This window comes from Heloderma suspectum, chromosome 10, assembly GCF_057233095.1.
Source record: "Heloderma suspectum isolate Gila_16-S chromosome 10, 16-S_ref, whole genome shotgun sequence".
Taxonomy (NCBI): Eukaryota; Metazoa; Chordata; class Lepidosauria; order Squamata; family Helodermatidae; genus Heloderma; species Heloderma suspectum.
The window spans coordinates 17711907-17735174 of NC_139467.1; the positions used below are offsets into that span (position 1 = coordinate 17711907).

Consider the following 23268-nt stretch of genomic DNA (forward strand, 5'->3'; position numbering starts at 1 on the left):
GCTTGTCATATTTGACTCTCCGTGGAAGTGTGACTTCAGGGAGTCTCATGATGAGCTCTTGCACTTCCAGATTTACCACTACACCACTGATCAGCAGGCTTGTTGACCTCAGTGGTTTGACTCAGTGTTTTGTCTCTGCTTCTATACCACATACTGTTGTTATTTATTTATTTATTTATTTATTTATTTATTTATTTGCAACATTTGTGGCCCACTCCATGTCTAAACAGATTCCAGAGCAGTGAACAACAAGAGCTAAAATGAACAAAACATAAAAAGAATGAAATCTCTCTCTCTCTCTCTCTCTCTCTCTCTCTCTCTCTCTCCACACAATCAAATGCTTTGGTACTGATGTACCAAGCCCTAAACAAGTTGGGATTAGGATACCTGAGAGAGCCCCTTCTCTCAGCCCGATTGGATATATCTATATATAAAAGAGTGCCAATAAAACCGACATTGGTCAACCAACGAAGGCTTCCTGGAAAAGAGATGTTTTCAGGAGGAACTGAAAACAATGCAGTGTTGGCGCCTGCCTGACCTCCAGAGTCAGGGAGTTCTGCAGGAAGTCTCCCTCTACTCAGCACCGGTTAGGCCTCATCTGGAGTACTGTGTCTCGTTCTGGGCACCACATTTTAAGAAGGATGCAGACAAAATGGAGCGGGTTCAGAGGAGGGCAACAAAGATGATCAGGGGACTGGAAACAAAGCCCTATGAAGAGAGACTGGAAGTACTGGGCATGTTTAGACTTGAGAAGAGAAGACTGAGGGGAGATAGAATAGTGCTCTTCAAGTATTTGAAAGGTTGTCACAGAGAGGAAGGCCAGGATCTCATCTCGATCAACCCAGAGTGCAGGACACGAAATAATGGGCTCAAGTTACAGGAAGCCAGATTCTGGCTGAACATCAGGAAAAACCTCCTGACTGTTAGAGCAATGCGACAATGGAACCAATTACCTAGGGAGGTAGTAGGCTCTCCCACACTGGAGGCATTCAAGGTGAGGCTAGACAGCCATCTGTCAGGGATGCTCTGACCTGGATTCCTGCATTGAGCAGGGGGTTGGACTCGATGGCCTTGTAGGCCCCTTCCAACCCTATTATTCTATGATTCTAAGGGAGCCACCACACTGAAAGATCTTCTGTGGGTGGACTCCAGTCAGGCTATAGGTCCGTGTGAAACCACTAGGAATATGCCCTCTAATGACTTCAGTGATCAGGCAGGTTGGTAAGGGAGAAGGGGCTCTCTCAGGTATCCTAATCCCAACTTGTTTAGGGCTTGGTACACCAGTACCAAAGCCTTTGATTGTGTGGATCACAACAAACTGTGGCAAATTCTTAAAGAGACGGGAGTACCAGACCACCTTACCTGTCTCCTGAGAAACCTGTATGAGGGTCAAGAAGCAACAGTAAGAACCAGACATGGAACAACCGATTAGTTCAAAATTGGGAAAGGAGTATGACAAGGCTGTATATTGTTGCCCAGCTTCTTTAATTTATATGCAGAGTACATCATGAGAAATGCCGGGCTAGATGAATCACAGGTCGGAATTAAGATTGCTGGGAGAATTATCAACAACCTCAGATACGCAGATGATACCACCCTAATGGCAAAAAGCGAAGAGGATCTAAAGAGCCTCTTGTTGAGGGTGAAAGTGGAGAGTGCAAAAGCTGGTTTGAAACTCAACATTAAAAAAACTAAGATCATGGCATCTGGCCCCATCACTTCCTGGCATATAGAAGGGGAAGAAATGGAAGCAGTAACAAATTTTACTTTCTTGGGCTCCAAAATCACTGCAGACAGTGACTGTAGCCATGAAATTAAAAGACGCTTGCTCCTTGGGAGGAAAGCTATGGCCAACCTAGACAGCATAGTAAGAAGCAGAGACCTCACCTTGCCGACAAAGGTTCGTATAATCAAAGGTTTGGTTTTCTCAGTAGTAATGTATGGCTGTGGGAGCTGGACTATAAGGAAGGCTGAGCACCGAAGAATTGATGCTTTCGAACTGTGGTGCTGGAGAAGACTCTTATGAGTCCCCTGGACTGCAAGGAGGTCAAATCAGTCAATCCTAAAAGAAATCAACCCTGAGTGCTCCTTGGAAGGACAGATACTGAAGCTTCAGCTTCATATTTTGGCCACCTAATGCAAAGAGAAAACTCACTGGAAAAGACCCTGATGCTGGGAATAGGGATGTACGAAAGTGACGTACCTTTCGTGGATTATGTTGATGGTGGGGGGGGAGGTGTTCTGTCCCTCCCCCCGGAATCCTGGCCGGGGGGGGAAGCGCTCCGTTCCTCTCCCCGGAATCCTCGAACGGCTGGCTGTGCTCCGCAGCAGCTCTGTGGAGCAGCCGGCCAGGCCCGGCCTGGCCAGGCCAGAGCCGCCCGCAGACAGATTTCCGGCCGCGGAGGGCTCTGGGTAAAAAAAACAAAAACAAAAAACAACCACTTACGCAAATGGCGGCGGCTACGGCTGCCGCCATTTGCGTTCCTTCTTTTTGGCTGTCTTAATCTCCATAAATATTTACGTAGACTATGATGGCGAAAATCAAGGGGAACGCAAATAGCATAGCGGGTGCTATTTGCGTCCCTTTTTCATTCACCCTTTTAGCCTACGTAAATCTTTACATAGGCTAAAACGGCGAATCAAAAGGGGATGCAAATAGCGCCCGCTACACTATTTGTGTTCCCCTTGATTTTCGCTGTCATAGTCTACGTAAATAGTTACGTAGATTAAGACGGTAAAAAGAAGGAACGCAAATGGTGGCGGCCATAGCCGCCGCCATTTGCGTACGCTTTTTTTTTTTAAAACCCACCCCCAACCATGATAGGCTTCGTAAAGATTTACGTAGCCTATCACATGTTTTTTTTCTTTTTTAAAAAACCTAGCCATGATAGGCTACGTAAATCTTTACATAGCCTATCATGTCTTTTTATTTTTTCTTTCACAAGCCTGGAAATGGCGGCAGCGGCAGCTGGTCGGAAGACCGCCCTCTGCTGCCACCGAAGCCGCCACTGCCCGGAAGATCCGCCCCAGGTAAGTCTCGTCCCGGGGGGGATCTGCAGGGGCGGGGGGGGCAGGCCGTTCCACCACAGATTTCGGAGGGCCGAATGCACTGGCATTTGGCCTCACCGAGATCCGTGACGGAATTCTCTGACATCCCTAGCTGGGAAAGATTGAAGGCAAAAGGAGAAGGGAATGGCAGAGGATGAGATGGCTAGATAGCATCACCAATGCAATGAATATGAACTTGAGCACACTCAAGAGCAGAGGACAGGAAGGCCTGGCATGCTATGGTCCATGGGGTCACGAAGAGTCGGACACGACTTAACAACTGAACAACAACACCAGTACCAAAACCATAAACCTGGCCCAGTAGCAAATAGGCAGCCAGTGCAGATCCTTCAGCAAAGGAGTTTCATGCTGAAAAGGGGCAGCTCCTGATCACAGCCAAGCTGCTGCATCCTGCACTAGGTCCAGCTTCTGGAGCAGCCTTAAGCGCAGCCCCACATAGAGCGCATTGCAGTAATCCAGTCTTGAGTTTACCAGCGCGTGGACCACTGTGGCCAAGCTATCCCTGTCCAGGAGATGCCGCACCTGGCAAACCAGCCGAAGCTGGTAAAAGGCAATCCAAGCCACCACGGCCATTTCAGAAACATCTGCATACTACAGTCCAGGAAGAGTTTCTAATCATATGATGAGTTGTTGTGGTGGCGATTGTGTCTCCCTCCTGATGTTGTTGGACTGCAAATCCCATCAATCCTAGGCAGCAGAGCCAATGGTGAGGGATGATGGGAGTTGAAGTCCAACAACATCAGGAGGGAGACACAATCCCCATCCCTGCTCTAGAGTGAAGCGCCATGCCACAGCTCACAGAGGGACAAGTGCTGAACCGAAACCCCCTCCCTGTACCCCCAAATTCACCATCCTATTCACACGCTGTGGAGGGCCATTTTTGGCAATTTGGGAGATTGAACCATGCAACCATGCTAAGTCCTATCCTACTTGTGGGTTTCCTGTGGGCAGCCAGTCTTATGATGGGTGAACATAAGAAACATAAGGTGAGCCCTGCTGGATCAGACCAAGGGTCCATCTAGTCCAGCATTCTGTTCACACAGTGGCCAAACAGCTGCCCACAGAAAACCCACAAGCAGGACATGAGTGCAACAGCACCATCCCGCCCAAGTTCCCCAGCAACTGGTGTTCACTGGGTGCCAGTTCTAGGGATGGCGGAGAATTTCTCCACGAATCCCAGGGAGGCTGAATGCCAACGCATTCGGCCTCCCGAAATTGGTGGTGAAATTCTCCGCCCCCCGCCCCCCCCCCGGGATGGGACTTACCTCCCTCGAATGTCCCTCTCGGCGGCGGGTCCCAGCGGCGGTTCAGCGGCGGCGGGGGTGGCGGCCGGTCTTCCGACCGGCTGCCACCGCCGCCATCACAAAGTAAATGTAAAAAAAACCCCCCACATACCCGTGATAGGCTACGTAACAATTTACGTAGCCTATCATGGCTAGATTTCCAAAGTCAGCCGTGATAGGCTACGTAAATCGTTACGTAGCCTATCACATGTGTGTGTGTGTGTGTTTTTACATTTACTTTTTTATTTCGCGGCCGGGGAGATGGGGCGCTTCTCCCCAGCCTGAATTTCGGCCGGGCGAGGCAGGGTGCCTCCCCCCCGGCCTGAACTTCGGGGGGAGAACCGAAGCGCCTCCCCCCCACCGCGAAGCAAGCTGCGGGACCAGGTAAGGGACTTTCGTCCATCCTTAAGTTTTACAATGCAATTTTAGTTTGTAAATTTTAACTTTTTAACAATTTCAACTCAGGAGTCACCAGATTGAGGGCATGACACATTGCTCCCCCAAGCTGGCATCATCTGGTACCAAACATTGAGGAAAACAGCATCCCCCAGGAATGTGTGTATTTGTGTGCATGTGCCCATGAATGCAGCTACTGCTTGGACTTTGCAGCAGGGAGTGGGATTGCTGCTGCTGCCTCCAGGCCTATATGAATCGAAAGCTGCAGAGAAAAACATGAGTTGGGGATGGGGGGTTGGTGGGAGGAACACAACTTCATACAACCTTTTCCTATGGAAAAGGTTTATTTTATTCATTCATCCATGAGATATTTCTACCTTACTTTTCTGGCAACCTCAGAAAGAAGTTTAGATAAAATAATTAAAATAATAAGCACTAATAGAAAGGATATAGTAAAAGAAAAAGAAGATGACAAAACATGAGAAAAAAGGCTGAGGTTTTTTCCTGCTACATTCTTAAATCAGATTTTATCTTTTCCCTGTTACCACCTTTGCTGCATTACTGGAAGATGGATGGTAGCAGCTCAACAAACTGTTTCTGTTTCTTCTCCCCTTCCCTACCATTAGGCAGAGTGAGGTAGCCACCTTGGAGCATGGAGAACAGTGGTGAGGTGCTATGAGGATGGAGCTGGGTAGGCCAAGAAGCCTGTCCACTGCCCCCTAAGCTTGCCTGCTGCCCTGAGGGGGGGATGCTGTCTCCTCACCAGTGTTGAAATAATATTTAACAGCCAGTTTAGGGATGTACGAAATTGCCCTTACCTGGCTCCCCCCCGGAATCCTGGCCAGCCGGCTCCGCTCCGCGGGGATTCCACAGAGCCGCCGGCCGGTTCCGCCAGCAGCCAGACATCCGGCCGCTGGCTAGCAGGGACGCAAATGGTGGCGGCCGTAGCCACCGCCGTTTGCGTCCCTGTAATCAGCCGTGATAGGCTACGTAAATCTTTACATAGCCTATCACGTCTGACTTAAAAAAAAAAAAACGCACGTACGCAAATGGTGGCGGCTATGGCCGCCGCCATTTGCGTTCCTTATTTTCACTGTCTTAGTCTAAGTAAATATTTACGTAGACTAAGACGGCAAAAATAAGGGGGATGCAAATAGCGTAGCGGACGCTATTTGCGTTCCCCCTTATTTTCGCCGTCTTAGTCTACGTAAATATTTACGTAGACTAAGACTGGCCAAAATAAGGAATGCAAATGGCGGCGGCCATAGCGACCGCCATTTGCATACGTGCGTTGTTGTTTTTTTAAAGTCAGATGTGATAGGCTATGTAAAGATTTACATAGCCTATCACATCATTTTTTGTTTTTGTTTTAACCTAGCCATGATAGGCTACATAAATCTTTACATAGCCTATCACTTCCTTTTTTTTTTTAACACTGGAAATGGCGGCGGCGGCAGCCGGTCAGAAGACCGGCCGCTGCAGCTGCCACCGCTGAAGCTGCCGCCGGAGCTGCCGCCGCCCGGACGATCCGCCCCAGGTAAGTCTCGTCCCGGGGGGGATCCGCAGGGTGGCGGGGGGGTGGCAGGCCGTTTTGCCACAGAGTTCGGTGGGCCGAATGCACTGGCATTTGGCCTCACCGAGAACCGTGGCGGAATTCTCTGCCATCCCTAAGCCAGTCTGATTAGCTTAGGTATGTGGAATTGGTGTGGGGAGTCATCTTATCCTTTGTCTCAGGCAGCAAAAATATCTTGGGCTGGCTCTGCCCCATTCCCCCTGTCCTGGCAAGATGGTTCTTCAGGGACAGTTGGGAGCAGGAGGGGTTCTCAAATAAAGCTTTTGGCTCCCCTCTAATGACTCCTTGGTTTGCCTCACTTCTAACAGCAAGCTTGGATGGTGATGAGTGCCAACAGAAACAGAGCCCAAGTGGGGCCACTGAGAAACAAGAGGGAGGGGTAAAGAGAACCCCAAAGCTTGCAGAAGTACAAACAAAACATTTTAAAAGCAATATCCTAAGGGGTGAATGTTGTTGTTCAGTTGTTCAGTCGTGTCCGACTCTTCGTGACCCCATGGACCATAGCACGCCAGGCCTTCCTGTCCTCCGCTCTCTCCTGGAGTGTGCTCAAGTCCATATTCATTGCATCGGTGATGCTATCTAGCCATCTCATCCTCTGTCGTCCCCTTCTCCTTTTGCCTTCAGTCTTTCCCAGCATCAGGGTCTTTTCCAGAGAGTTTTCTCTTTGCATTACGTGGCCAAAATATTTGAGCTTCAGCTTCAGTATCTGTCCTTCCAATGAGCACTCAGGGTTGATTTCCTTTAGGATTGACTGATTTGACCTCCTTGTAGTCCAGGGGACTCGTAAGAGTCTTCTCCAGCACCACAGTTCGAAAGCATCAATTCTTTGGTGCTCAGCCTTCCTTATAGTCCAGCTCTCACAGCCATACGTTGTTACTGGGAAAACCATAGCTTTGATTAGACGGACCTTTGTCGGGAAGGTGATGTCTCTGCTTCTTACTATGCTGTCTAGGTTTGCCATAGCTTTCCTCCCAAGGAGCAAGCATCTTTTAATTTCATGGCTACAGTCACCATCTGCGGTGATCTTGGAGCCCAAGAAGATAAAATGTGTCACTGCTTCCATTTCTTCCCCTTCTATATGCCAGGAAGTGATGGGGCCAGATGCCATGATCTTAGTTTTGTTAATGTTGAGTTTCAAACCAGCTTTTGCACTCTCCTCTTTCACCCTCAACAAGAGGCTCTTGAGATCCTCTTCGCTTTCTGCCATTAGGGTGGTATCGTCTGCATATCGGAGGCTGTTGATAATTCTCCTGGCAATCTTAATTCCGACCTGTGATTCATCCAACCCGGCATTTCTCATGATGTACTCTGCATATAAGTTAAATAAGCAGGGTGACAATATGCAGCCTTGTCGTACTCCTTTCCCAATTTTGAACCAATCGGTTGTTCCATGTCTGGTTCTTACTGTTGCTTCTTGACCCTCATACAGGTTTCTCAGGAGACAGGTAAGGTGGTCTGGTACTCCCATCTAGGGTTGGTGGAGAATTTCTCCCCAAAACTTCAGGGGGCCGAGCTCCAATGTGTTCGGCCCCCCGAACAAGTTTCGGGGAGAAATTCTCTGCACCCCCCGCCACCCACACCCCCCCTGGGACGGGACTTACCTTTGCCGAATGTCCCTCCCGGCGGTGGGTCCGGCCGGCAGTTCGGCGGGTCTTCGTCTGGGGCGGGAGCGGCAGCCGGTCTTTCGACCGGCTGCCGCCACCACCATTCCAATAAAAGAAAAAAAAAAACGCCCCCGTGATAGGCTATGTGACGATTAACGTAGCCTATCACAGCTAGATTTGCAAAGTCAGCCATGATAGGCTACGTAAATCATCATGTAGCCTATCACAGGTGACTTTAAAAAAAAAAAAGCGCGTACGGATAATGGTGGCCCCCATAGGGAGCCGCCATTCCCATTCCTTATTGGTCGCTGTAGTCTACGTAAATCTTTACGCAGACTACGGCGAAAATAAGGGCAACGCTATTTGCGTTGCCCTTATTTTCGCCGTAGTCTATGTAAAGATTTACGTAGACTACAGCGACCAAATAAGGAACGCGAATGGCGGCTCCCTATGGAGGCCACCATTTGCGTACGTGCTTTTTTTTTTTTTTAAGTCACCCGTGATAGGCTATGTGATGATGTACATAGCCTATCACGGCTGACTTTGCAGATCTAGCCGTGATAGGCTACGTTAATCGTCACGTAGCCTATCACGGGGCCTTTTTTTTTTTAACTTTTTAGTTTGCGGCCGGGCGAGGTGAGGCGCCTCCTCCCCAGCCTGAATTTCGGCCGGGCGAGGCAGGAAGCCTCCCCCCCGGCCTGAATTTCAGCCGGGTGAGGCGGGAAGCCTCCCCCCCCTGGCCTGAACTTCGCGGGGGGAGCGAAGCGCCTCCCCCCCACCGCGAAAAGCTTCGAGGACATGTAAAGGACTTTCGTGCGCCCCTACATCTCTTTAAGAATTTGCCACAGTTTGTTGTGATCCACACAATCAAAGGCTTTAGCGTAGTCAATGAAGCAGAAATAGACATTTTTCTGGAATTCTCTTGCTTTCTCCATGATGCAGCGAATGTTGGCGATTTGATCTCTAGTTCCTCTGCCTCTTCAAAACCCAGCTTGTACTTCTGGTAGTTCTTGGTTTGCATACTGCTGAAGCCTAGCTTGTAGGATTTTGAGCATTGCCTTGCTGGCATGTGAAATGAGCGCAATTGTGCGGTAGTTTGAACACTCTTTGGCATTGCCCTTCTTTGGAATTGGAATGTAAACTGTCCTTTTCCAGTCTTGTGGCCACTGTTGAGGGTTCCAAATGTGTTGGCATATTGAGTGCAGCACTTTAACAGCATCATCTTTTAGGATTTTAAATAGCTCAGCTGGAAGACTGTCATCTCCGCTGGCTTTGTTGTTAGTAATGCTTCCTAAGGCCCCTTGACTTCACTCTCTAGGATGTCTGGCTCAAGTTCAGTGACCACACTATCATGGCTATCAGGGACATTAAGCTCTTTCCTGTATAGTTCTTCTGTGTATTCTTTCCACCTCTTCTTAATCTCATCTGCTTCTGTTAGGTCCCTGCCTTCTTTGTCCTTTATCATGCCCGTCTTTGCATAAAACATTCCCTTGAGATCTCCGATTTTCTTGAAGAGATCTCTAGTCTTTCCCATTCTGTTGTTTTCCTCGATTTCTTTGCATTGTTCATTTAAGAAGGCCTTCTTGTCTCTCCTTGCTATTCTCTGGAACTCTGCATTCAGTTGGATATATCTTCCCCTTTCTCCCTTGCTTTTTGCTTCCCTTCTTTCCTCAGCTACTTGTAAAGCCTCATCAGACAGCCACTTGGCTTTCTTACATTTCTTTTTCTTTGGGATGGATTGAGTTGCTGCCTCCTGAACAATGTTACAGACCTCCGTCCATAGTTCCTCAGGCACTCTGTCTATCAGGTCTAATCCCTTAAATCTATTCCTCACCTCCACTGTATATTCATAAGGGATATGATTTAGGTCATTCTAGAATGCTTTAGTGGTTTTCCCTACTTTCTTCAATTTAAGCTGAAATTTTGCAACAAGAAGCTCATGATCTGAGCCACAGTCAGCTCCAGATCTTGTTTTTACTGACTGTACAGAGCTGCTCCATCTTTGGCTGCAAAGTACATAATGAATCTGATTTCGATATTGACCGTCTGGTGATGTCCATGTGTAGAGTCGCCTCTTGTGCTGTTGGAAAAGAGTGTTTGCTATGATGCCAATCAGTATAGATGATGCTCAGTAACCATGGAATGTTGAATATCAACTGGGGGTTGTGAGAAAAGCAGAATAGAGGAAAGGAGAGGACAGGACAGGAGAGGTGAAAGCTCCTATAGTATCCTGGAGGAAGGCATGGCAGAAAGGCAAGGACCCTTAATAGGAACACTGCTAGAAAGTAGGTATGTCAGAGAAATCCGCAACAGAACCAAATGCATTTGGATTTTCATGAATCTGTCCCATGGATTCTGCAGCAGACTAGCTTTTCCCCTGTTGGGCAGATTCCATGGACTTGTGGACTTTTGGTTTGGCGTTGTTTTACTTTCCAGAATTTTATGCAAATTTCAGCATAAAAATGTGGGGGGGGGGAAACAAAAACAAGCAAGCAAAAAATGTACATTTACCCCATAGGCTAACGCATGGAAATGTGCATTCTGGGGAAATTTGTGCATTTGGGGGGAATCTGCGCATTTTTGTACATGCAAATTTGGAAACTGAAAACCAATAGATTCCGTCAACGGGTGGGCAACGGAATGAGAGGCACCTGACAATCCGTGAAACACAGACAAGACAGACTTTACACAGTCCATACATCCCTACTGGAAGGTGGATAAACACTGCAGCATTTTGTTGGAGATCCCATGAAAGACAGCCTACATGTCCTGACATCCACAGTCCTTCTTTCCGCTATTCATTTCTAATCACTGGCACTATCCGATAGTGACTGCAGCAATGAGAGTATAAGAGACTGCATATTTAGAGGCCTATGGGAGCTATTAGCTTCCAATGCCCACTTGCATGTGGAACCCGGTGGGCAGGGCGGCATAGGACATCACCAGAGGCAAGGACAGAGAAACACCCTTGATTGATGAACACCTAAAGACGTACCAACAAAGAGTGCAAATCTTCCTGTCACCTTTGATACAGTTCCCTGCAGTTTTCTTAAGCCAAAAAAAGGAAAGGGTTTGAAGAACTGGAATGGGAGGTGGGGGGTGATTTGCAATCTCATGTTGTCATAGGGTATTTTCATATTTCTGATACCTTGCGAAAGGACTATTGTTGTTTAAAGACCAGGACACTGAAAGCAGAAAGGGCTGGGGCTTCCCATCAAGGTCCAGCCAGGTGCTGGGTGTGTGTGCAGGTTTCTGCTCGCTCTTTCTTCCACCCCAGATTCTAAGTAGGTCATGGATGGGACAGGAATCATAGAATCATAATATCATAGAATAGTAGGGTTGGAAGGGGCCTACAAGGCCATCGAGTCCAACCACCTGCTCAATGCAGGAATCCAAGTCAGAGCATCCCTGACAGATGGCTGCCCAGCCTCATCTTGAATGCCTCCAGTGTGGGAGAGCCCACCACCTCCCCAGGTAATTGGTTCCAATGTCGTATTGCTCTAACAGTCAGGAAGTTTTTCCTGACATTCCGCCAGAATCTGGCTTCCTGTAACTTGAGCCCGGGACTTCCTGGGAGCTAGTACTTCCCAGGATTTGGAAGCGATGCTTCTATTAATGCAGCCCAAAAGAGCGTTTGCCTTTTTTTGCAGCCACATCACATTGTTGGTTCATATTCAGCTTGTGATCGACAACAATTCCAACATCCTTCTTGCTTGTAGTGTTGCTGAGCCATGTATCCCCTATCTGGTAACTGTGCATTTGGTTTCTTTTTCCTAGGTGCAGAACTTGGCATTTATCCCTATTAAATTTCATTCTGTTGTTTTCTGCCCAGCGCCCATCATGGGACATCATGAATCAAACTGACTTCTCCAAAGCTGCTTCTGATATCCCAAGTGACTCTTAGAACTGACACATTCCTCCAGAGTGGAGAGAGTGAATGGAATGGAGTCCCTTGGAAAAGGGCATAGCTGGCTGGCTGGCTGGAACCCTGAGCAAGAACACTGCATATTGGTCATGTACTGAACCATCCACAAGGAAGGGGCCACGGCTCAGCACATTCTTTGCACATATAATGTCCCAGATTCAATTTCTGGCATCATCAGTTAAAACTCTCAAATAGCTGGGCTGGGAGATCCTCCTGCCCCCAAACTCTGGAGAGCTCCTGGGATGTCAGAGAAATCTGCAACTAAACCAAATGAGTTTGGATTTTCATGAATCTGACCCATAGATTCCTCAGCGGAATGGGTTTTTCCCTGTTGAGTGGATTTCACAGACTTGCGGGCTGCTTTTCTAAGTTTCCTGAATTTTGTCGTTGAAAAAAATATGTAAAATAATAATAAAAAAAAATAACCAGCCAAAAATGCACATTTCCCCCATAGGCAAAATCATGAAAATATGCAATTGAGGGCAATTTGCACATCACAGATCTGGACACACACACACACACACACCAATATTCCGTGAATGGGTGGACAATGGAATGAAAGGTGCCCGACAATCTGTGAAACACAGACAGAATCTGTACATCCCTAGCTGCTGCTCAGAGTAGAAAATAATGAACCAGATGGTCCAATGGTAGGACAGATACCAGCTGCATAGTATACAAACACATGCAAGCAAACAAAGCTGATGAGGCTCAGTCCCCAAGCTTGACTTTTTAAACAAATCAAGAGCTGGCAACCATAACCACAAGGGGGACAATGTGAGAGTTGGCATAACCAGGGACCTGACAAGGGCCACACTCTTTCAGGGGCCTCCTGGCCCTGCTTGCTGCTGTTCCTCCTTGCCTGTCACCACTTGTCAGGGAGGGGCCGTAGCTCAGTGGTACAACTAGGGATGTATGAAAGTCACTTACCTTTTCGAAGGGTGACATTCATGGTGGGGGGGAGGTGCTTCGTCCCTCCCCCCGAAATTCTCTCCGGCCGGATCCGCTCTGTGGAGATTCTGCGGAGCCACCGGCCGGGGCTGCCCGCAGCTGGACATCCGGCCACAGGGCAGCCTGCAGAGATGCAAATGGTGGATCCCGTAGCAGCCATTTGCGTCCCTGTATTTTGCTGTGATAGGCTATGTAACTATTTACGTAGCCTATCACAGAAAAAAAACAGCGAACGCAAATGGCGTAGTGGCCGCCATTTGTGTTCCTTTTTTTTTTTTTTGCCGTTTTAGCCTATGTAAATATTTACGCAGGCAATTAGGGCAAAAAAAAAAAAGGAACGCAAATGGCGTAGTGGCCGCTGCCATTTGCATTCGCTGTTGTTGTTTTTGCCGTAATAGGCTACATAAATACTTACGTAGCCTATCACGGCCTCCGCAGGGACGCAAATGGCATCCCTGCGTTAGCCGTGATAGGCTACATAATTATTTACGTAGCCTATCACGGCTATAACGAGAAAGCGAATGGTGGCCACAGACGTGATAGGCTACGTAATTATTTACGTAGCCTATCACGGCTATAACGAGGAAACGAATGGCGGCCGCAGATGCAGCCGCCATTCGCAAGTCAGCACGGATGGCAGCAGGTAAGTGCTGGGGTGGGGGAGGCGGGGGACTTCATTCCGCCACGGATTTCAGGGGGCCGAATGCACTGGCATTCGGCCTCACCAAGATCCGTGACAGAATTCACTGACATCCCTAAGTACAACACATGCTTTGCATGCGGGAGGTCACAGGTTCAGTTCCCAGCATCTCCTGTTAGAGTTAGGAAAGAATCCTACCTGTAACCCTGGGGAGTCACTGCCAGTCAGAGACAACATTCCTGGGCTAGATGGACCAAGGGTCTGACCAAGTATATGGCAACTTCCTATGTTCCTGTTGACCTGCCCTCTCTGAGCATGTGGGAAGATGGAGCAGCACCCTCCACGTGCCCAGCCTGCTCCCTCTGGGTGATTGGTATGGACTGGGCCCAGGTGGGCAGCAGTGACAGTGGCAAGAGAGAGGTGGGCTCACTCCTGGAAGGAGTAACTGTCCCACTCTGCTTCCTCTGAGAGTGGCACCTAGTTTCCACACTTCCATCAGCGGTCTTGTGCCTCCCTCTTCCCCATAGAACACCTTCCCCCAGCCAGCACCCTCTGGATGTGCTGGACTACACTCCCCATCATCCACTGTCAGGGTCTGGGGATGATGGGAGCTGTCATCCAGTCCATCCAGAATTTGCCTGGTTGGGGAAAGCTGCCACACACCAAGGCAAAGCTTTTCAAAGACTGACTGCCCAAATGAAGGCTAACAGTCCTGCCCGTCATGGCAATTAGCTCCTGACATTCATATTTCCCAGACCACATTTCTGTCGTTGGCTCATCATCACCAGGCCACACGGTAAATTGCTCTTTAATCGACTGTCTCTTTTTTCCCCTCCTGCCCCCCCTCTAGAACAGACAGCAGTGAGAATCATTAGCGCTAATGGCTGGGGAGGCGACGGATTTCCCGATTTCCATCTTTTTTAATCGTATGCTAAGACAAGTGTTCCATGATATGCTGGAATCAGGAAGATTCTTAGTTCTGATAAATGTGCTGAAAACAAGTGAGGTGGGGGCAGGCAGGGGCAGGAGGACTACGATGAACTGTCTCCCTGGACTGACGGGCAGATTTGAGAATCGAAAGGGCTTTCCCCCCACCCCCATACTCACTGATTAAAATGGGTTCATACGAACATAAGGAGAGCCCTGCTGGATCAGACCAAAGGCCTTGCTAGTCCAGCATTCTGTTCACACAGTGGTCAACCAGCTACCACAAGTCCACAGGTAGTATATGAGTGCAATAGAGCCCTTCTGGTTCATGTTCCCTGCAAATGGTGCACAACGTTGGCTGTTGTCAGTTTTACATAAGAACATAAGAAGAGTCATACTGGATCAGACCAAGGGCCCATCTAATCCAGCATTCTGTTCACGCAGTGGCCAACCAGCTGTTGACCACGAACCCACAATCGGTACATGAGCACAACAGCACCCTCCCACCCATGCTTCCCAGCAGCTGGTTATATAGGCTCACTGCTTCTGGTACTGGAGGTAGCACATAGCCATCAAGACTAGTAGCCACTGATACCCTCTCCTCCAGGATGATGATGATCTGCTGCTGTTTGTTGTTTTTAGAATGTTTGCTGCTGTTGCTGTTGCTATTTCTATTGTGTTGCTATTTCTGTTGCTATTTCTATTGTGTTATTACCACATTGGGTTTTTTTTTAATTATGTTGTATGCCGCCCTGAGAGGGCTCATGCCCTGAAAGGCAGCCAAGAAATATGATAGATAGATAGATAGATAGATAGATAGATAGATAGATAGATAGATAGACAGACAGACATACTGCCTTTGATACTGGAGGTAGCACATAGCCATCAAGACTAGTAGCCATTGATAGCCTTCTCCTCCAGGAATCTGTCTAATCCCTTTTTAAAGCCCTCCAAGTTGATGGTCACCGCTACATCTTGTGGTGACGAGTTCCATAGTTTAACTATGTGCTGTGTGAAGAAGTCCTTCCTTTTATCTGTTTGGAATCTCCCACCATTCAGTTTCACAAGATGACTCTGGGTTCTAGTAGTATCCACACTATGCACAATGCTGAACGCCTCTATCATATATCCCCTTACTCATCTTTTTTCTAAGCTCAACAGTCAGTCCCAGACATTGTGCCCTTTCCTGATAGGGTAGTTGTTCCAACCCCTTGATCGTTTTTGGTACAATCTCCTGGAAAGCTCCCCTGTACACATCCTGTTGGAAATGAACAGGAGCTACCCAAGAGTACTACAATCAGATTGGCAGCACCATCCATCTCTGATTCTGCAGCCCTCCATGGCACAGAGAATCCGGTTGAGGTGGGCATGGGCCTATACCTCATTTAAAAAATATACATTTTCTTTTATTTGCATTCTTATCTTACCCTTCATCTAAGGAGCTCAGAGTAGCATATACAGCACTCTTCCCCCCAACACACACATTGACATACATTCTATCCTCACAGCACCCCTCTAAGGTAGGCTGAATGACAGTGAATGGCCAAAGCTCATCCAATCAGCTCACTGGTAGCTCCCTTAAACCATTGGCTATTGGTCCTCCTAGGTCAGCACAGTTCTTGTGAAACTGTCCAGGGTTTCAGGCAGGAGTCTTTCCCAGACATACCTGGCGATTGAACTGGAGACTTCCTGAAGGAAAGCACATGCTTTACCATTGAGCTATGGGTGGTAAACCCCACTCATGGCTGAGTGGAGTTTTGAGCCCTAGTGTCCCAATGTTTATTATTATTACATTTATATCCTGCCTTTTTTCCTCCTTAAGGAACCCAAAGTGGCATACACAACCTTCCTCGTCTCCATTTTATTCTTACAACAACAACCCTGTGAGGTAGGTTGGGCTGAGAGTCTGTGACTGGCCCAAAGTCACCTAGTGACTTCCATGGCCGAGTGGGGATTGCCCTTCAGATGTCTAGGACTCCAACTCCCATCAGCCCCAGCCAGCATGGCTAATGGTAAGGCATTCTGGGATTAGTAGTCCAAAACATCGAGAGGGCAGTGGGCTGGAGGGAAAGCTACTCTAACTGCTGTGCACCCTGGCTTTCCTGGCAGGACCACCTCCCTATGGAACAGAGCCAAAACCTATCTGAAGAAATGGGTTTATGAATGACACATCTGCAGACCCACAGAATACATACGGCCTAGAATGAGGGAAAATAGCCCGGAGGGTGGGTGGCTAATTGGTGGCATGGGCAGGCTGACTGGTGCATGATGAGATTCGGAAGGGGGGGGCAGCAGTTTCTCCACTATACAAGTATACACTGGTAAACACAGCAAGTCGATGAACTCCCTTAACAAGATGGCCTTTACCCTCAGTAGCCAGGAGATGGCAGACACCTCCGAGCACTGGGAAAGCTATTGCACAGTGCAGCTGTTCAACTTCAGGCTTGATCTGGCCTTCTGCATGTAAATCTCTGGCATCCCTAGTTAAACAGGATCACAGGGAGCAGGGGATGGGAAAGACGCCTGCCTGAGACCCGGGTGAATTGCTGCCACTCAGAGTTGACCTGAGTGCCCTTTTGGCACCCTTGAGCGCCATTTTTCTGGACCGCACTTGGGGGACTGTATGTTTCGAAGGCTCCCGTGCAGGACCGGTGTCAGGGGTAGGCACGGCCGGGCACCTGCCAATGGCCCCCACTCCAGCAAGGGGCCCACTGACAAGAGCCCCCACCCCAGACGTGCTCCTCTTCCCCATTGCAAACTATTTGTCTCCTGCCTCTCATTCTGACCCAGTCAATGGGGGGAGGAGGAGGAGGAGATGGTGCTGCCTCCTTGCTCACTGGCTCTCTGCCTGTCAAGTGAGCAAGTGGTAGCAATGATGAGGAAGAGAATGAGGAGCAATAGCAGCTGGCGACAATGGCAGTGAGAAGGCAGCAGGCTCATTGAGGGCCGGCCCCCAAAAACCTGGAGCCGGCACTGTTCCCCTGTATAAAAACTCCCTGCACACAGAAAAAGGGTACGTCAGGGTTTTGAATGTTAGACTACCCTTCTCCCTGATATACTCATCTTCTATGTGCAGGGAGGGTGTTTTGTTTTGTTTACTGAGGGGGAGAACATGGAGAAAGAGTCTTCAAACATGCAGTCCCTTCACCTGAGGATCTGAAATGGCTCAGTCCAGTAGAAGCTGAACCACATACTCTAAAACGCGACTGCCATGAACAGTCATGGGAACCAACTCTTGGCTGCTGCCCTTCCTAAGGACATCAGGAGAGCCATGCTGGATCAGACCAAGGGTCCATCTAGTCCAGCATTCTGTTCACACAGTGGCTGACCAGCTGTTGACCAGGATCCTGCAAACAGGACATGAGTGCAACAGCACCCTCCTGCCCATGTTCCCCAGCCACTGGTGTACATAAACCTACTGCCTCTGGTACTGGAGGTAGCACATAGCAATCAGGACAAGTAGCCATTGATAACCTTCTCTTCCATGAATTTGTCTAATTCCCTTTTAAACCCACCCAAATTGGTGGCCATCACTAGGTAGCGAATACCTAGTTTAACTTTGGCGGTGATTATCTTTCTCCATAAACCAGTTTGTTGTTATCTCTGGGAGATTTATTAGAATAGCTTCACATCAGGCAAAACTGATCTATCTTCAGGGAAATCATAGCTTCAAGTACTCACGCTGGTGTGCCAAAAGCTGGTCTGGGCTGACATCCCACACCACAAGATGGAAGACAACAAGAGCTGAAGAGTGGAAATGGCTACTACAAAGGTGGGGATTGCATGACTAGGCCCGAAATCAGGCCTATATAATTTGTGACCCACCCAAAAAAAGCAAGCCACCAGCAGCTATGAATTGGAGAAAGCAAGCCACCAGCAGCTATGAATTGGAGCCTGTCAGGTGCTTGATACCTGCTGTTTGGTTGTTCCACCAGGAAAGAACAGAAGGGGGAGGAGGAGGAGGAGGAGGGGAGGAGGAGACCACAACAACATGAAGTTTATTGAGCCTCTAGATGACACATGGATGATGGGCTGAAGTCACTTTGTGGTCCATTTTGTTCAGGTTTGGTTTATGTCCTAGCAGGGCTAGGCATGGTTGGGGCCACTGACAAGAACCCCGTGGGGTTGCTCCTTCTCTTCACCATTGCAACCTGCTTGTTCACCTGCCTCCTCCTCTGGCCTGGACAATGGTGGTGGTGAGAAAGAGGAGCAGTAGAAGCCACTGCCTACTTGCTCACTGGATCTCAGCCTGTCAAGCAAGCAGGAGTAGCAATGATGAGAAAGAGGAGGAGAAGCAATAGCAGCTGGCAACAAGGTTGATGAGAAGGTAGTCTCACTGAGGGTGGAGGCCCATTCAGGGCATCCTGCCCGAGGGTCTGGCAAAACGTGGAGCCAGCACTGCAGCCCAGCTAGGCAACAGCCATCCTTGTTAAGTAGCCTGTCCCGGTGCTTGATTTCTTTTAAAAGAGGGGACTTAGAGCTCAGGATCACCCTCTAATCTTCCTTTCACAGCTACTCCCAGCATGGTGAGGACTCTTCTGAGCGGCATAACCATTTCATCTGTTCTTACGTCAGATATGGCAGCACAGAAAGGCCTAGCGCTGAAAACAGAAGCTGGACACAACATAAGCCCCAGCCTGCCCTAAATCAACTCAATGTAAGTATTTGGACTTCACTGGATTATGGATGGAGTCATTAGGCATTCCTGGAATCTGAGGGCTCCTTCAGCCACCTCTGGGGAAGGACACAGTACAGTCTGGCTGTCACAGAAGGGGAAGCCAAGGCTTCACTTGCCCCAGGTGGGAGAGGAAGGCAGGGAAGACCAGTGGCTATAGTTCCATAAGCGAGAGGTGTGAGCTGGGTGGTTCTATGAAAAGGGCTGAAGGCTCCTTTGCTGGCTAAATTAGGAGTTGAGCCTTATTACAGTACTTAATGTTTGAAAACCTCAAGCCCATGATCAGTTCGCTGGTATGCCCTCTTTGGGCAAAATCTAGAGCTGCCCTGGTGTCAGTAGCATTCTTGGGTAGCTGCCAGGGCCCCAATGAGCCACCCGGGCCCACTGTTTACGCCTGCCTTCAGCACTTTGATCAGCAGTGGGCAGCAGGCCACCATTTTAATTTCCTGCAATGCCCACAATGCAGCATTGCTCTGGATTGTTGTGGGAAATGGCATGCACCACCTGCCTCTGATCACAGTGCCAATGCCACTACCGCCACCGCTACTGCCACAGCTGCTAGATGGACCCGGCCCCCAGGGTTCCCACTGACACATTCCCAAGGGCCCATCAAACCTGGAGCTAGCTGTGCTTCCCCGGAAGTTAAGAGTGCCCAAGTCATATCCGTTTCAATGGGCTGCCATTTCAGAGGGGAAAACCATGTTAGGGTTTTACAGCAAATGCCACCCAAGAGTCTTAGGGCACCTTAAGGGTGAACAAAATGACCCTTAGCCTTTCCCAGTCGTGGATCCTCAGATATTGCTGGACTACAAGTCCCATAATTCCCAGCCAGCATGGCAATGGCTGGGGATGATGGGAGCTGCATTCCATTGCCAACTGTGGGACCCATGGTTGGGAAAGGCTGGATAAACTTCCATGAGCCTAACGTGGCCACATTCTGACACTGATAAAGTGATCCCCTAACCCTGAATATACAATGGAAAAAATATATTGCCTCCCTGCCCCACCCAATACAAGAATTAGCTGAAGTTGTGCCATAGTACTACGCAGAGCTCACATGAAAAGAGAAACCAATCAAATGAATCCAACCAAGATCTAATCGGTGTGGGTATGAGCCGCTTCACTGGTGATGAATAGACATAGCAAGATCAACAGTGAACATACACATCCAAAGCAGGACAATGACTTTCTGCGGTGACTTGGCCACACCCAGGAATGGTTGAAATCTAGTCTCACAGTATCAAATTGGTGTATGGATTCTTATGTTGTGGGATTTATTTCTGAGCCTCCCATCAAGTGGATTCAGAAGAGCTCCTCAGTCCTCACCCCATCTGATGCACGTACAGTAAGACAGGAGAGGAGCAGTAGGATTGTATGGGCTAGCCCCCGCCCCATGGCCATGCCCCCCCCCCAGCTGCACACGCAGAGCACATCAGAAGGGGATGTATATGTGCATGGATTATGTCTGGGTAGAACTCCTGCATGCAAGGAGAGATCATGTCCCAATCAGTACACATTAGTATGTGTGCAGAACCCTTTCCGGCAGTGGAGGCAGGTGGCTCCGATTTTGGTGGGGTTGTGCATCCATTCTGGTTTACAGTCAGAACCGGCCAGAACTCTTAAGGAGCTATTGAAAATGCTGAACCCTATCCCCCCAAAATACGTTCAGCACCATGGATATCTGGATAGCTCCTTTAGAGCTAGAGCCCTAAACGGCTTGAGACCTCAATATTTGAGGGAGCACCTCTGTATGCCTGCCCGCAGACTGAGATCTGTCAGAGGGGCCCTCCTCTGTGTCCCACCAGTATGAAACATACACTATGATGGGACATGGGAAAGGGCCTTCTCTGCTGTGGCACCCTGGTTGTGGAATGACCTCCCCTTGGAGGCCCTATCAGCGCAGACATTGGTCTCATTTTGGCGCCAAGGAAAAACATGGCTTTTTACCAAAGCCTCTGAGGACTAAATGCACTCCCTAAAGCAGCACACTGTTTTAATGTTTTATTGTTTTAGATTTTAATTGCTTGCTATTCACTTGTTTAATGGTTTAATGTGTTTTCAGCTGTTTAAATTGATTTTATCTGTACGATGCCCCGAGATCTTAATGATATAGGATGGGATACAAATGTTTTAAATACATAAATAAATAAATTAGAGTTCTGCCTGGTTCTGACTGAAACCCAGAGGGGATTTACAGCCCCACTAGAATCGGAGCCATCCTCCTCAACTGCTTTCTGATGCAGTTCTGAACATGAGGATGGTGGCGGCGGCAGTGGGGTGGGGGATGGTCCCCAGGCATGTTTGCCTTGGAGAGGGGCAGGGCTACCCCACATGGCCCCAAGACCCTCCTTACACATTCTTTCAACACCCGTGCCTGTGTGTGTTAATCTGAACCCCTCTTTGGAAGCGTATGTCAGAAAGAGACGTACCGCTGGGAGATCAGTGAGATCTGTGGGGATTTCAGTGGATCACACACACACACACACACACACACACACTTATCTGTGGGAAAGCATTACCTTCCTGATACACCGTGAGGTTTATAATGGGCAACAATTCTGGATATGCTGGCCAAGGTCCAAAAGAACCATGCAGTTCATTCTACAAACCCAATAGAGCTTTATATTTGTAGGGGCTTTGCACAGCAGACAGACTTGAGCTCAGATCTCCACTCAGCTACAAAGTGTATCGCCTCGGATAATTCACTCTTTCTCTCAACATAAACCTACCTCACAGGATTGTTGTGAAGATAACCCAGGACTCCCCGCTACACACACGTTACATCTGAGCTTCTTGGAGGGAAGGTGAGAGGTAGAAGTGATAAATAAGGCCCCCTTCCACTGGTACAATCAGAGCTCTCTCGCTCTCTCTCGCCCTCTCCCTCCCTCTCATCCAGGCTGGCTTAGAATCTGGTTGGTTCCGAAGATTCCCCCCCCCCACACACACACACACAAAGCATTACATATTGGCTTGCAGCCCTTGTGGGGAGTCTCAAGTCTTTTCGGGACTAAAAGTATGGTTCTTCCTCCCCTGATTTGTAGAGAGATGGAAATAGGATTTGCAGAAATTGCAATTCAGCCGGTCAGCCCCTTCTCAAAAATGCTTTTCCCCACGGGCCCCAGACGCACCTTGGCACTTACCCCGGAGGCTGGGGCCGCGGCTGGACTCCTGGGTCCTTGCAGGAGGCGCGGCTATCGCATCACAAGCACCCAGCCATATCCACAGGATTTCTTGCACTATCCTTCCGTTCGGGGCCACCACTCCGCACCCTCTTTCCCCCAACCTGACCCGGCTGCGCGGCGCAAAAGTGTAGCGGACCGGCTGAAAGGCTTCCGCCCCACAGGCGATCCGGGGGAGGGGCCAGGGAGAGAGGGCGGGGCTTCGAGGAGAGCCGCGGCGTGGGTTACTAGGAGGCTTTTGCCGCTTTAGCGGGCTGATCGGTACGCGCCAAAAGAGAGCATTCTGCCCGATCCTCCCGTGGGTGCGTACTCGGAAGGCGCTCCCACGTGAGTTCAAGCAGGCTTCCTCCCAGGTAGGTAGGCGTGACACCGCAGCCTCCTTGAACCATGCCTGAAATGTGGTTGTGGATGCAATCTAGTGGTGCACACACAGGCAGGCAGGCAGGCAGGCAGGCAGGCAGGCAGATGGGTCTTTTGAGGGGACAGCGAACCTCATTGAATCCCGGGGGAGCTGCTCCCGAGTAAACGCGCAAAGGATCGGGTGGCAGGCTGTCGGCGTGGAAAGAGAAGGTGTCTCTGTTGGGTTGGGGTCGGCTCCTGGCCTCCCATCACGCTGCAAGTGTCTCATTTAGAAGCACACCCCAAAATCCATTAAGAAAGAAAAGATGGATGCGGGACGCAGGCAAGCTGGAGAGGGTTCAGAGGAGGGCAACAAAGATGATCTGGGGACTGGAAACAAAGCCCTGTGAGGAGAGACTGAAAGAACTGGGCATGTTTAGCCTTGAGAAGAGAAGACTGAGGGGAGATAGGATAGCGCTCTGCAAGTACCTGAAAGGTTGTCACAGAGAGGAAGGCCGGGATCTCTTCTCCATCATCCCAGTGGGCAGGACACAGAATAATGGGCTCAAGTGACAGGAAGCCAGATTCCAGCTGAACATCAGGAGAAACTTCCTGACTGTTAGAGCAATAGGACAATGGAGCCAATGACCCGGGGAGGTGGTGGGCTCTCCCACACTGGAGGCGTTCAAGACGAGGCTGGACAGCCA

The 23268-nt window shown here is 49.1% G+C and overlaps 1 protein-coding gene across 1 annotated transcript in view; it reads right to left on the reverse strand.

Moving 5' to 3' along the window:
* LOC146337842 (free fatty acid receptor 3-like) overlaps positions 1-22382 on the reverse strand; it is a 41517-nt gene extending 19135 nt beyond the window's left edge. Inside the window, exon 1 of the mRNA XM_084814368.1 lies at positions 22184-22382. The gene's annotated coding sequence lies outside the window, so the exon portion shown is untranslated. The remainder of the gene's footprint in view (positions 1-22183) is intronic.
* Between the last annotated feature and the right edge of the window lie 886 nt (positions 22383-23268).